General features: G+C 42.4%; 1 protein-coding gene across 3 annotated transcripts in view; it reads left to right on the top strand.

The window, feature by feature from the left end:
- The window catches only part of LOC140209892 (bcl-2 homologous antagonist/killer-like), a 121305-nt gene that overhangs the window by 25671 nt on the left and 80878 nt on the right, over positions 1 to 14756 (top strand). Inside the window, exon 1 of one of the 3 annotated variants that reach the window (XM_072278525.1) lies at positions 951 to 1121. The exons of the other annotated variants lie outside the window; for them this stretch is intronic. The gene's annotated coding sequence lies outside the window, so the exon portion shown is untranslated. Of the gene's footprint in view, positions 1 to 950; positions 1122 to 14756 lie in introns of those variants that run through there. 3 annotated transcript variants of the gene reach the window in all.

The raw sequence follows: 14756 nt of genomic DNA, 5'->3' as shown, positions 1-14756 counted from the left end.
AGAAGTCCGGCCACAATCACATTACGAAGGGTCTCGGCCTGAAACGTCGACTGCACCTCTTCCTAGAGATGCTGCCTGGCCTGCTGCGTTCACCAGCAACTTTGATGTGTGTTGCTTGAATTTCCAGCATCTGCAGAATTCCTGTTGTTTGTGATCACATTATTTCCGTTGGTTTTAAGCAGCGATAGTTTTTTTTTCAATCGCAGTTAAAATATCTTTATCAACCGTACGGCCGTGGAAGCATTTATGATTCTCAGCTGCGTCGGGGTGAAATGGGAATATTTAATTTTATTCATTGAGATCCATTGAGCTGCTCGAGATCGCTGGAAGGCGCCCCGGATCTGTAATCTTTTAAAATTTTGCTTATCACATTTCCTCTGAGTCGGACGTTTGAACACCTAGGTCCCTCTGCATCAGAACGCACTTCCCCCACGTTAAACATTTGCTGGAGCTTTGTACAGCCATAACATATCTATCGCTTCGTAGCCGATTTATGAACTCTTCAAACTAAACTTGTTTTCCTGCTTATACTGTCGTGGCCTAAAATGTATATAAAATGCCATTTTATATGCATCAAGTTGTTTCATAATCACGATATTAGCATCAATGTTAAAGATGGACGGTGACTTCCATATACTGGTAAAGGTTTTGCACTTGAGATCATTCGGGTTGGTTTCCCAATGTAAGATTTTTTTTTACGGCAAGCTTTCGCTACACTTTCGTTTATGTTTAAAATGTTTTCCGGGTACTGTTGTGATGCATCATAAACTACGGTTTCTTCAGGTACAGTTTTTGTTTTTCGGCTCTTTCTCACCCCCCCCCCCCCCAACGAGCCAATCGGAATATGCTTGTAGGCGGGATGTTGAGTGGAATGCGGTCAATCATTGACGTTGCTTCTGGTCTGTGGTAACCAATGAAAGCATTTGATGCTCTCAGTTTGCGACGGGGTACTTGAGACTGCACACGGAAATAGAAGCCGGGCTGGCCGTAGCTGCACAAACATTTGGGGGTTGCGTTTGTTCTTTCACGTCTAGAGAGCTGGATAAAAATTCGGGATTTGCGAAGCTACGCCGAAGCCTGGAGATTTAACGTGATTTGTTGTTCAGCCACCGCCAGTTCAGGTAAATTGGTTATAATGCGGAGCGGCAATAGTATCTTAAATGGATTTGCTAATATTTTTGGTAGAGCGTTTTAATCACTACTCGTCTTTTGTATTTTTGAATTGGCCTATGAATAAACACACTATAAACCAGGACATGGAGTGAAACTTCGCTAATTGGGTGAATATTTTGAGTGTATTCATGTTGACTCCTGATGAATTCTAAATGTATTGGAGATGTAATTACGTAAAAAATGTGTTTTGAAGTGATATTCAAAATAGTATTTACGGTTTCTGTGGCTACTAGGCTGACCAGAGAATTTGTGATTTTTGCTAGAATTATTGAAACCACTAACTTGAGTCAGATATTTAAGATTGGGGTATGGGATATTTCCAAGTCAGTATCTCATCCCGCTGTGAAGTCCAAAATGAGAAGGCAGAAGTTGTCAAATTCAAGTTACCCCCCCCCCTCCATTGGATCAGTTACTACTGATAGTTAATTAAAAACCTTTCTTACAGCTTTAGTCTTGCTCCTTCTTGTCAATATACTGCAGCACAAAAACAGGCTCTTCATCCCATCTAGTCCATGCCAACCTGATGTTCTGCCTTATTCCATCTATTTGGACCAGGTCTTTCCAAATCCCTCCCATCCATGTACTTGTCCGAGATCCTCTTAAGTAAGACCATAAGACATAGGAGCAGAATTAGGCCATTTGGCCCATCGAGGGTGATCCATTTCCTTCTCTATCCCTTTGTGCCCTGACTAATCAAGAACCTATCAATCTCTGCTTTAAATATACCGAATAACTTGGCCTCCACGGCTGCCTGTGGTATCAAATTCAATATATTAACCACTTTGGCTAAAGAAATTCCTCTTCATCTCTGTTCTAAATGAAGCGTTGCTCAATTCTGAGGCTGTGCCCTCTGGTCTTTGACTTCCCCTGTCATAGGATACATCCTTTCCACATTTACTCTATCAACATTTGATAAGTTTCTTTTTCTTTTTCAATGTTTTTATTAGTTTCTACATAGAAGAATACACAGTACAAGAAAGTGTATATAGAAGGTCAAAAAATTTTTTAAAAAACTACCATTTACATTATATCTATTCGTAACAATCTCATTACCCCGTATTCATGTAAGTTAGTCAATAGTTATATTGAAATATACTAATTTATTACAAAAAAAGAGTCTAACCCCTACCAAGACTGAAGCTGTTTATTAAGGAGAAAAAAGGTAAAATACCTTCTCGTATAATAAAAAAATAATAATAGCCAACATCTGAACTTAAGCAATGAATTGAGGGTTTTGAAAGTAATTCAGAAAGTCTTGACGAGATTCAGAAATTGAACAACGAATCTTCTCTAAATCAGAGCACGCATAATGTCACATAGCCATTGAGCATGAGTAGAAGGAACAAAATCTTTCCATTTAAACAAAAGCGGCCTCCTAGCTATAAGAGAGCTAAAGGCCAAAAATGTAAATCGGATGTTTTCAGCTTGATATCTTGTTCTGCAACAATATTGAAGAGGGTCGTCAGAGGATTAGGCTTAAAATTAACTTTGAAAAGTAAAGAAAAAGTTTGGAAAAACTTCCTTCCAATATTTTTCAAGACACGGACAAGTCCAAAACATTTAAATTAATGAAGCTTCTCCATTATTACATCTGTCACAGTAGGGAGATATATCCGAATAAAAACAAGATAGCTTAGCTTTAGTCATATGGACTCTATGTACCACCTTAAATTGTATGAGGGAATGGCGAGCACATAGCGATGACGTATTAACCAATTTAAAAATTTCATTCCAAGTTTCCTGAGATATTGATGTCTGTAAATCTTGTTCCCGGGGATGTTTCAATGAGATCCTTCTTTCATTCTTCTGAATTCCAGTGAGTCCAGGCCCAGTGTCATCAAATGCTCCTCATATGATAAGCCTTTCAATCCTGAATAATTTCTGTGAAGTCCTTTTGGTCCCTTTCTTCAATAGAACATAGAAATCTACCGCACATTACAGGCCCTTTGGCCCACAATGTTGTACTGACCATGTAACCTACTCTAGGAACTACCTGGAATTTCCCTGCCGCATAGCCCTCTATTTTTCTGAGCTCCATGTACCTGTCTAAGAGGCTCTTAAAAGACCCTATTGTATAAGGGGCACAAAGCTGCTTAAGGTGCTCCAAGTGAGGCCTCACTGGTGCTTTAAAGCCTAAACATTATATCCTTGTTTTTATATTCTAGTCCTCCTGAATTGAATGCTAACATCACATTTGCCTTTCTCACGAGCTTCTCCACCTGTAAATTAACCTTTGGGGAATCCTGCATGAAGACTCCCATGTCCTTTTGCATTTCAGTTTTTTGATTTTTTTTTTCTCCATTTAGAAAATAGTCTATACTTTTATTTCTTCTACCAAAGTGTATGACTGTACGATTCCTGCCACTGTTCCATTTTCTGCTTCTTTGCCCCATTCCCCTAATCTATCCACGTCCTTCTGCAGGCTGCCTGCTTCTTCAACACTATTTGCCTCTCCACCCACCTTTGTGTCAACCACAGACTTGGCCACAAAGTCATCAATTCCGTCATCCAAAACATTGACATATAACTTAAAAAGAAGCAATTCCAACACAGACCCTTGTGGGACACCACTAGTCACCAGCAGCCAATCAGAAAAGGATATCTTTATTCCCACTCTTTGCCTTTTGCCAATCAGCCAATGTTCTATCCATGCCAGAATCTTTTCTGTAATACCATGAGCTTACAGCTTGTTACACAGCCTCATTGTGGCACCTTGTCAAAGGCTTCTGAAAATTCAAGTACACAACATCCACTGATTCTCCTTTTTCTATCCTGCTTGTTATTTCTTCGAAGAATTCCAACAGATTTGTCAGGAAAGATTTCCCTTTAATAAAACAATGTTAACTTTGGCCTATTTTATCATGTGCCTCCAAATATCCCGAAACCAAATCTTTAATAGTCGACTCTAATGTCTTCCCAACCACTAATTGGCCTATGGTTTTCTTTCTTCTGCCTCTCTCCCTTGAAGAACGGAGTGACATTTGCACTTTTACATTCCTCCCGAATCATACCAAAATCCATTGATTCTTGAAAGATCATTACTAATGCCTCCACCATCTCTTCAGCCACCTATTTCAGAACCCTGGAGTGTAGACGATCTGGTCCAAGTGACTTATCTACCTTCAGACCTTTTGAGTTTTACAAGCACCATCTCCCTAGTACAGTCGGCCCTCCTTATCTGTGAGGGATTGGTTCTGGGACCCCTCGCGGATACCAAAAAATGTGGATGCTCAAGTCCCTTATTCAACCTGTCTCAATGCGGTGGACCTTAGGACCCAGTAGAACCCTGGACCTTATTTAACCTGTCTTAGTGCAGTGGGCATTAGGACCCGGCGGCGGAGCTCTGAATCCGCAGTGTTTCTGTTCACGAAAATAATCATGATTGCAATTTAAAATAAAGTGGAAATAATAAAGCGATCAGAAAGAGGTGAAACGCTGTTGGTCATTGGAAAAATGTTAGGCTACAGTCGGTCAATGATCAGAACAATTTTAAAGGATAAAATGAGAAAGGCCTTGCCCGATTAAAGCAACAATTATTACTAAGCAACCCAGTGGTTTAATTATTGGGTTTTGGGGTTTTGAGTTTTTGATCCTCCACATCAACCCGGCAGGGATAGACAGCGTGCTCGGGAGCGATCTGTCACTGGATCCAACTCGGGAACTTTTGTTCCCGAGCTCGGCACTGAAACATACGTTTCTTAAATATTTTATATGCATAGAAAGGTAAAATATATACTAAGACAAACGTTTGACTAACTGACACTAAATAATACCGGATGTACCTGTTTCAACTTAGTAAGAGAACTTCCGTTTTTTTTCTCTATCCCGATCCACGATAACCTACGCACATCCTCCCGTATACTTTAAATCATCTCTAGATTACTTGTAATATCTAATACAATGTAAATGCTATGTAAAATAGTTGTTATACTGCATTGTTTAGGGAATAATGACAAGAAAACAGTCTGTACATGTTCCAACAACAAGTGCTAGAAGAGCACTTCTGGGTTTTCTCGATTCGCGGTTGGTTGAATTCACGCATGCGGAACTCGCGGATAAGGAGGGCCAACTGTATTGGCAATTTCATTGACATTTGCCCCCAACACACACTAAATTCTGACATACTGCTAGTATTTTCCCCAGTGAAGAAGACTGTTGCAAAATACTTAATTCAGTTCTTTTCACTTATTTCCCTTGTGGCTTTTTCCAGTTGCCTTTTGTTGTTTTTAAAAGCTTCCCAATCCTCTAAATATCCAATAATTTGTGCTGTATTACATGCTCTCTCTTTGGCTTTTATATTGGCTTTGACTTCTGTTGTCAGCCATGGTTGCATCATCCTGCCTTTAGAATACTTCTTCCTATTTGGGATGTATCTATCATGTGCCTTCTGAATTGCTCCCAGAAACTTCAGCCATTGGTCTGTCATCATTCTTGCTAGTGTTCCGTTCCAATGAGTTTTGGCCAGCTCCTCTGCCATGGCTCTGAAATTCCTTTTGTAATGCTGATATATCTGAATTTAGCTTCGCTTTCTCAAGTCTCAGGGTAAATTCGATCATATTATGCTCACTTTACCCTAAGGGTTCTTTTGTCTTCAGCTCGCTAATCAATTCTGGTTCATTACACAACACCCAATCCAGATTAACTCAACTACGAGCTGCTCTAAAAAGCCATCTTATAGGCATTCTACAAATTCCCCCTCTTGGGATCCAGCACTAACTTAGTTGTCCCAGTCTGCACACATATTAAAATCCTGCATGACTTTTGTAACATTGCACTTTCTCTCTCCGGTTGTAATTTGTAGACTTGAAGGTCTGTATATAACTCCCATCAGGGTCTTTTTTTGCCCTTGCAGCTTCTTAGCTCTACCCACAATGATTTTACAGCTTTCGATCTTATGTCACCACCTTCTAATGATTTATTTCATTTTTTTTTACTAACAGAGGCACTCCACCCCCCTGCTTATATCTGCCTGTCTTTTAGGTACTCTGTATCCTTGGACATAAAGCACCCAGCTATAATCTTCTTTCAGCCATGATTCAGTGATGCCTACAATGTCATATATGCCAATCTGCAGAAGTACTATAAGTATATACCTTATTCCATATAGTGCATACATTCAAATATAACACCTTCAGTCCTGTATCCATCACCACATTTGGTTTTGTTCCCCCTTACACTGCAGTTCATTTTGTTAACTGTAGTTTTGCCTTATCATCAGGCTGTCATCAGTCATCAGTCTCACCACACACTGCCTCTGTTTGTAAACCAACTACCCCACCCTCAGCCTTAACACTCCGGTTCCCATCCCCCTGCCCCCCCCCCCCCCCCGCCAAATTAGTTTAAGCCCTACCACACAGCTCTAGCACACCTGCCCTCAAGGATGTTGATCCTGCTCTGGTTAGGGTATAACCCACCTCTTTTGTGCAGGTTGTACCTTCCCCAGAAGAGATCTCACTGATCAGAAAACTGAACCCTGCACTTTGCTCCAGTTCCTTATCCATGCATTCATCTGCCTAATCGTCCTAGTCTTGCCCTCAGTGGTGTGTGGCATAGGTAGCAATCCAGAGGTAATTACCCTAGAGGTCCTGCTTTTTGGCTTTCTCCCTAGCTCCTTAAAATCTCTCTTCAGGTCCTCCTCACCTTTCCTACCTATGACGTTGGTGCCAATATGTCACAAGACTTCTGGCTGCTCAGCTCACTCTTCCCCTTTAGAATGCTGTGGACCTAATCCGCAACATCCCTGAGCCTGCCGCCTGGGAGGCAGCATGTCTATCGTCCAGGTGTATTCTCTTTCACATCCATAGAATCTGGTCTCTATTCCTCTAACTATGGATCTCTTATCTCTAATGCAGTCCTCTTCAACTCTCTTCTGAGGTACAGCATCGGACTCAGTGCCACAGTATCCAAAGTGGTATACTCATTATTGAGGGGAATGGTTACAGGAGTACTCTGCACTGGCTGTCTATTTCTTCTGACAGTCACCAGTTACCTGCCTCCTGCAACCCAGGGGTGACTGCCTCCCTGTGGCTCCTACCTCTCATTCCTCAGTCTCACATATGAGCCAAAGGTTATCGAGCTGCAGCTCCAGTTCCTTCGCGTGTTCTCTGAGGAGCTGCAGATCAGTGCACCTGGTGCAGATGTGGTTATCTGAGAGGCTGGCGCCTCCCAGAATTCCCACATCTCATGTAGAAGAAACACAGCCCCTTGGAGCCCATTGTCGCTGTACTAACTGCCCTAACAGGCAAGGAATGAAGAAGAAGAAGAAACTGGTCAAATATTTACCTTGCTGAAGCCCGATGAGTCAAAGCCACTCCTGAACTGGCCCACTGACACAATGGCTCCTCTGCTTGTCCCTGCCTTATTTTTATTCGCACTTTATTTGTTCACAGATTGGGTATAGTCCAACTTGAATGTTACATTTGAACCCACATTCTGCTGGCAGCTTGTTCCACATTTGCACCACCTTTTCAATGAAGAAGTTTCCTCTCAGATTCCTCTTAAATATTTTACTTTTCACCCTAAAGTTGTTACTCTAGTTCTAGGCTCACCTATCCTGAAGGGAGAAAGACTACATGTATTCTCCCTATCTATATGCCTCCTAATTTTGTATAGATCTTTGGGATCTCTCCACATTCTCTTGTGCTCTGGGAGTAAAGTCCTAACCTGTACAACCTTTCCCTATACTTCAGATCCTCAAGCACCGGCAACCTACTGGTAAATTTTCTTTGCTCTCCTTCAAGCTTATTAATATTTATCCTGTAGACAGATGACCAGAACTGCCACAATATTCCAAATTTGGACTCATCAATTTACTAATTTCATTGGCCATTGATTTTTTTTTCCCATTGATTGTATTGTATTTCTCTGTACATTGTGAATGTACTCAAGAAAATGAATATGTGTATGATGACGTAGGTATTTTGATAATTAATTAACTTCGAACTAATGTCTTATACAACTTCAATATTTATTTATTGATATACAGCATGGAATAGGACCTTCCGGCTCTTCGAGCTGTGCCCCCCAGCGAATTTTTTTTTCCCACCCTCTCCACCCCTCCCCCAATTTAATCCTAGCCTAATCACAGGGCAGTTTACATTGACCAATTAACCTACCGATTGGTAACTGGGAGCCTGGAAGAAACCTACGCAGTCACAGGGAGAATGTACAAACTCCTCACAGCAGCGATGGGAATTGAATTCAGATTGCTGATAATGTGAAGTGTCACAATGCTACTGCGCTGCCCCAATGTAACATCTCCATTTATGTACATGGTGTTTTGATTTATGAAGGCCAATGTGCCCAAAACTCTCCATGACCTTGTCTACCTGTGATGCCACTTTCATAGCCCCTTTGTTTTATGGAACACCTTAGTGCTGACCATTCACTAGGTAAGTCTTAGCTTGGGTTTTCTTCCAAAACAGAAATACCTCACACTTGTGTGCGTTAAATTCCATCTTCCATTTTTCAGCTAATTTTCCCAGCTGGTCAAAGTTCAAAGTGAATTTATTAAAGTACATACATGTCACCATATACATACAACCCTGAGATTCACTTCCTTGTGGGCATACTCTAAATCTAATAATCTAATAGAAGCAAGGAAAGACCACATCAACAAAGTGGACAACCAGTGTGCAAAAGGCTACAAATTCTGTATAAACAAAAGAAAGAAAGGAAGAAAAAATAGTAATAATAAATAAACAGATATCAAACCACATCTCAGTAAAACACAGAACAATACATATCATCTGCCTCATTTCCCTTCAATACATCAATCTTGCCCTTGGGTCCTCGACTTTTGTTCTGCAGTGACTGCACATTTGCTAACAAGATTCTTGGTAGAGGGGGCCTCATCCCTCTGTTTCAGCTGGCTTGAAGTCCTCCCCCTTCCCCCTCCACCTCTCCCCCCACCCCCGGGCATGGTGATGAACCTTTATCTGCTTAAGAGCCTTACCTGCTTGCTTGAGAGTCAGAGAGCAGAGGACAGGAAATTGGGTCACTGTCAGGCGAGGGAAGAGTAAACGGCAGGCAGAACAGGGTTCCCCTGTGGCCATTCCCCTCAACAACAAGTATACCGCATTGGATACTGTTGCGGGGGATGACTTACCTGGGACAAGCTGCAGTAGCCGTTTCTCTGGCACGGAGTCTGGCTCTGCAGTGCAGAAGGGAGGGTGGAAAAAGAGGACAGCGGTAGTGATATGGGATTCGGTAGTTAGAGGTGCAGATAGGAGGTTCTGTGGTCATGACAGAGAATCCAGGATGGTTTGTTGCCTCCCGGGTGCCAGGGTCAAGGATGTCTCTGATCGCTTGCATGACATTCTGAAGTGGGACGGTGACCAGCCAGATGTCGTGGTGCACATCGGTACCAATGACATAGCAGGGAAGAGTGAGGAGGTCCTGGACAGTGAGTATAGAGAGCTTGGTAGGAAGTTGAAAAGCAGGACCTCAAAGGTGGTAATCTCAGGATTGCTACCTGTGCTTGGTGCCAGTGAGGGTAGGAATAGGATGCTCTGGAGGATGAACAAGTGGCTGAGGAACTGGTGTAGGGGGCAGGGTTTCAGATTTCACGATCATTGGGACCCCTTCTGGGGCAGGTGGGACCTGTACAAGAGAGACGGGTTACACTTGAACTACAGGGGGACCAATATCCTTTCAGGGAGGTTTGTTAATGCTATTGGGGAGGCTTTAAACTAGATTTGCAGGGGGATGGGAGCCAGAGTGCCAGAGCTGACAGTGTGGCTGGGGTGAAAATAAATGATGTTGAAAGTTCAAGCAAATTCGCTGATAGAAAGGTTGTGAGTGGTGGTAAAAATCTTCTGAGGTGTATATATTTCAATGCTAGGAGTATTGCGGGGAAGGCGGATGAGTTGAGGGCGTGGATTGACATGTGGAATTATGACGTTATAGCAATTAGTGAAACTTGGCTACAGGAGGGGTAGGACTGGCAGCTTAATATTCGAGGCAGAGGAATGAAAGGTGGGGGAGTAGCATTGCTTGTTAGGGAAAATATTACAGCAGTGCTCAGGCAGGACAGATTAGAGGGCTTGTCTACTGAGTCCTTATGGGTGGAGCTGAGAAACAGGAAAGGTATGGCCACATTAGTGGGATTGTATTACAGACCACCCAATAGTCAACGAGACTTGGAAGAGCAAATCTGCAGAGAGATAACAGGCAACTGCAGGAAACATAAAGTTGTGGTGGTAGGGGATTTTAATTTTCCATACATTGATTGGGACTCCCATACTGTTAGGGGTATAGATGGTTTAGAGTTTGTAAAATGTGTTCAGGAAAGTTTTCTAAATCAATATATAGGGGGACCAACTAGAGGGGATGCAATATTGGATCTCCTGTTAGGAAACGAGTTAGGACAAGTGACGGAGGTCTGTGTAGGGGAGCACTTTGGTTCCAGTGATCACAACACCATTAGTTTCAATTTGATCATGGACAAGGATAGATCTGGTCCTAGGGTTGAGGTTGTGAACTGGAAGAAGGCCAAATTTGAAGAAATGAGAAAGAATCTAAAAAGTGTGGATTGGGACAGGTTGTTCTCTGGCAAAGATGTGATTGGTAGGTGGGAAGCCTTCAAAGGGAAAATTTTGAGAGTGCAGAGTTTGTATGTTACTGTCAGGATTAAAGGCAAATTGAATAGGAATAAGGAACCTTGTTTCTCAAGGGATATTGCAACTCTGATAAAGAAGAGGGAGTTGTATGAAATGTATAGGAAACAGGGAGTAAATCAGGTGCTTGAGGAGTATAAGAAGTGCAAGAAAATACTTAAGAAAGTAATCAGGAGGGCTAAAAGAAGACATGAGGTTGCCTTGGCAGTCAAAGTGAAGGATAATCCAAAGAGCTTTTACAGGTATATTAAGAGCAAAAGGATTGTAAGAGATAAAATTGGTCCTCTTGAAGATCAGAGTGGTCGGCTATGTGCAGAACCAAAGGAAATGGGGGAGATCTTAAATAGGTTTTTTGCGTCTGAATTTACTAAGGAAACTGGCATGAAGTCTATGGAATTGAGGGAATCAAGTAGTGAGATCATGGAAACTGTACAGATTGAAAAGGAGGTGCTTGCTGTCTTGAGGAAAATTAAAGTGGATAAATCCCCGGGACCTGACAGAGTGTTCCCTCGGACCTTGAAGGAGACTAGTGCTGAAATTGGGGGGGCCCTGGCAGAAGTGTTTAAGATGTCACTGTCTACGGGTGAGGTGCTGGAGGATTGGAAAGTGGCTCATGTTATTCCGTTGTTTAAAAAAGGATCGAAAAGTAATTCGGGAAATTATAGGCTGGTGAGTTTAATGTCGGTAGTAGGTAAGTTATTGGAGGGAGTACTAAGAGACAGAATCTACAAGCATTTGGATAGACAGGGACTTATTAGGGAGAGTCAACATGGCTTTGTGCATGGTAGGTCATGTTTGACTGATCTATTGGAGTTTTTCGAGGAGGTTACCAGGAAAGTGGATGAAGGGAAGGCAGTGGATATTGTCTACATGGATTTCAGTAAGGCCTTTGACAAGGTCCTGCATGGGAGGTTAGTTAGGAAAATTCAGTCGCTAGGTATACATGGAGAGGTGGTAAATTGGATTAGACATTGGCTCAATGGTAGAAGCCAAAGTGGTGGTAGAGAATTGCTTCTCTGAGTGGAGGCCTGTGACTAGTGGTGTGCCACAGGGATCAGTGCTGGGTCCATTGTTATTTGTCATCTATATCAATAATCTGGATGATAATGTGGTAAATTGGATCAGCAAATTTGCTGATGATACAAAGATTGGAGGCGTAGTAGACAGTGAGGAGGATTTTCAGAGCCTGCAGAGGGACTTGGACCAGCTGGAAAAATGGGCTGAAAAATGGCAGATGGAGTTTAATACAGACAACTGTGAGGTATTGCACGTTGGAAGGACAAACCAAGGTAGAACATACAGGGTTAATGGTAAGGCACTGAGGAGTGCAGTAGAACAGAGGGATCTGGGAATACAGATACAAAATTTCCTAAAAGTGGCGTCACAGGTAGATGGGGTCGTAAAGAGAGCTTTTGGTACATTGGCCTTTATTAATCAAAGTATTGAGTATGAGAGCTGGAATATTATGATGAGGTTGTATAAGGCATTGGTGAGGCCGAATCTGGAGTATTGTGTTCAGTTTTGGTCACCAAATTACAGGAAGGATATAAATAAGGTTGAAAGAGTGCAGAGAAGATTTACAAGGATGTTGCCAGGACTTGAGAAACTCAGTTACAGAGAAAGGTTGAATAGGTTAGGACTTTATTCCTTGGAGCGTAGAAGAATGAGGGGAGATTTGATAGAGGTATATAAAATTATGATGGGTATAGATAGAGTGAATGCAAGCAGGCTTTTTCCACTGAGGTAAGGGGAGAAAAAAACCGGAGGACATGGGTTAAGGGTGAGGGGGGAAAAGTTTAAAGGGAACATTAGTGGGGGCTTCTTCACACAGAGACTGGTGGGAGTATGGAATGAGCTGCCAGATGAGGTGGTAAATGCAGGTCCTTTTTTAACATTTAAGAATAAATTGGACAGATACATGGATGGGAGGTGTATGGAGGGATATGGTCCGTGTGCAGGTCGGTGGGACTAGGCAGAAAATGGTTCGGCACAGCCAAGAAGGGCCAAAAGGCCTGTTTCTGTGCTGTAGTTTCTATGGGTTCTATGGTCCGCTGAGTTCTTTAGAAGCTTGTGAAATTTGTAGTTCATTAAGTCAATTGTATGTTGTTGATGTAGCTGTTTAAAGGGAAATTACTGCAGATACTACAGATTGCCATAAGAGTAACTCTCAGAACGTTGCCATGGTTCATTGGCACCATCTTGATATACTGGACAAGATCATTCTGTTAGCTTTGATAGAATTTCTTGCTGTCCATTGCACCATCAATCTTGCTTTCATCTACAAATTTGCTGATCCAGTTTACCACGTTGTCAACTAAATTATTAGATTAAAAAAAAACATCCAGCACTGAACCCTGCAGTGTGTCACTAATTACAGACTTCCAGTTAGAAAGACAGCTATCTTCTACTTCTCATGCTCTCTATCTTCTCAGTAACTTTCAATTTCCTGGCCCTGACTGCCTCATCTTCACCATGGATGTTCAGTTCTACACTTCAATCTTCCGTCAAGAAAGCCTCAAAGCCCTCTGCCTCCTTCTTAACAAAAGAACAAATGAATCCCCCCTCCTCCACCACCCTTCTCCATATAACCCTGTCACTGGGGCTTGTACACCAACTTGGCTCATTAGCTAACTCTACTAACAGCCAGGTGACTCAGTGGCTAGAAGGCCTCCTTTCATGAGCAATATACGTTTAGGGTCAGTATGATTTGAACGATATATGTTTAGGGTCAGTATGATAATCCAAACAGAAGTATTTGGATGTTCCGATTAAAGGAACCTCAAATTGAGCTAATGCTGTGTAAATATCGCCCATATAGTTATCAGTAGCCAAGAAATGACGAATTGTACACTAGCATAAACTTGTAAAGAAAATATATTTACCAAATTTACAGTTAAAAGAGAAATAAAAGGGCCAATTCAATTAAACCAGTCTAATGTGCACATAAGTGTTGGAGCTCATTTCTGGAGTAGTTTGGGTTGTATCGCTTCACTCGCATGCTGGACCCACTGACTGTGTGAAAGCGCAGGCACAGTCTGAATTACCCGTGAAGGCCATCTTGAATGAACTGGCTGTCTTGGGAGTATTGACCCTTCGACCTTGGAGCCATTCATTTGCACAAAGCACTCTTTGGAACATGGACTCTCCTTCCAACAGCATTCTGTGGCATCTTCCCATCTGCCCCACTTTGTGACAGTTAGTACTTCATTCTCACATTGGTTCTCAGTAATGTTTTTATCTAAAATGTTCACACAGTAATGTCCAGAGCTGGTGAGCTCAGGAGACACTGGCTGTTGAAACATCATTACTTGGTCAATCTCCGTACCCAGTACTGCTCTTGCTTTCTTTTGGGAAGATTTCCTCAAGGGTGGTAATCTCAGGGTTGCTACCTGTGCCATGTGCCAGTGATGGTAAGAATAGGATGCTATGGCGGATGAACACATGGCTGAGGAACTGGTGTAGGGGGCAGGGTTTCAGATTTCACGATCTTTGGGACTTCTTATGGGGCAGGTGGGACCTGTACAAGAGAGATGGCTTACACCTGAACTACAAGGGGACCAATATCCTTACAGCGAGGTTTGTTAGTGCTTTTGGGGAGGGTTTAAACTAGATTTGCAGGGGGATGGGAACCAGAGTGCCACAGCAGATAGTGGAGGGGGGGTGAAAATAAATGATGTTAAAAAAGTTCACGCAGTCACAAATAGAAGGGTTGTGTGTGGTAGTAATAATCTTCTGAGGTGTGTCTATTTCAATGCAAGGAGTATTGTGGGGAAGGCTGACGAGCTGAGGGCGTGAATTGACACATGGAATTACTACATTATAGCCATTTGTGAAACTTGACTGCAGGAGGGGCAGGACTGGCAGCTTAATGTTCCAGGGTTCTGATGTTTCAGATGTGATAGAGGCAGAGGAATGAATGGTGGGGGGGTGGGGGCGGAGGTGGGGTGGTGGCATTGCTAGTCAGGG

Source organism: Mobula birostris, chromosome 14 (genome assembly GCF_030028105.1).
Source record: "Mobula birostris isolate sMobBir1 chromosome 14, sMobBir1.hap1, whole genome shotgun sequence".
Taxonomy (NCBI): Eukaryota; Metazoa; Chordata; class Chondrichthyes; order Myliobatiformes; family Myliobatidae; genus Mobula; species Mobula birostris.
The sequence above is the reverse complement of the archived record's forward strand: the minus strand, read 5'-3'. Positions and strand labels throughout refer to the sequence as shown.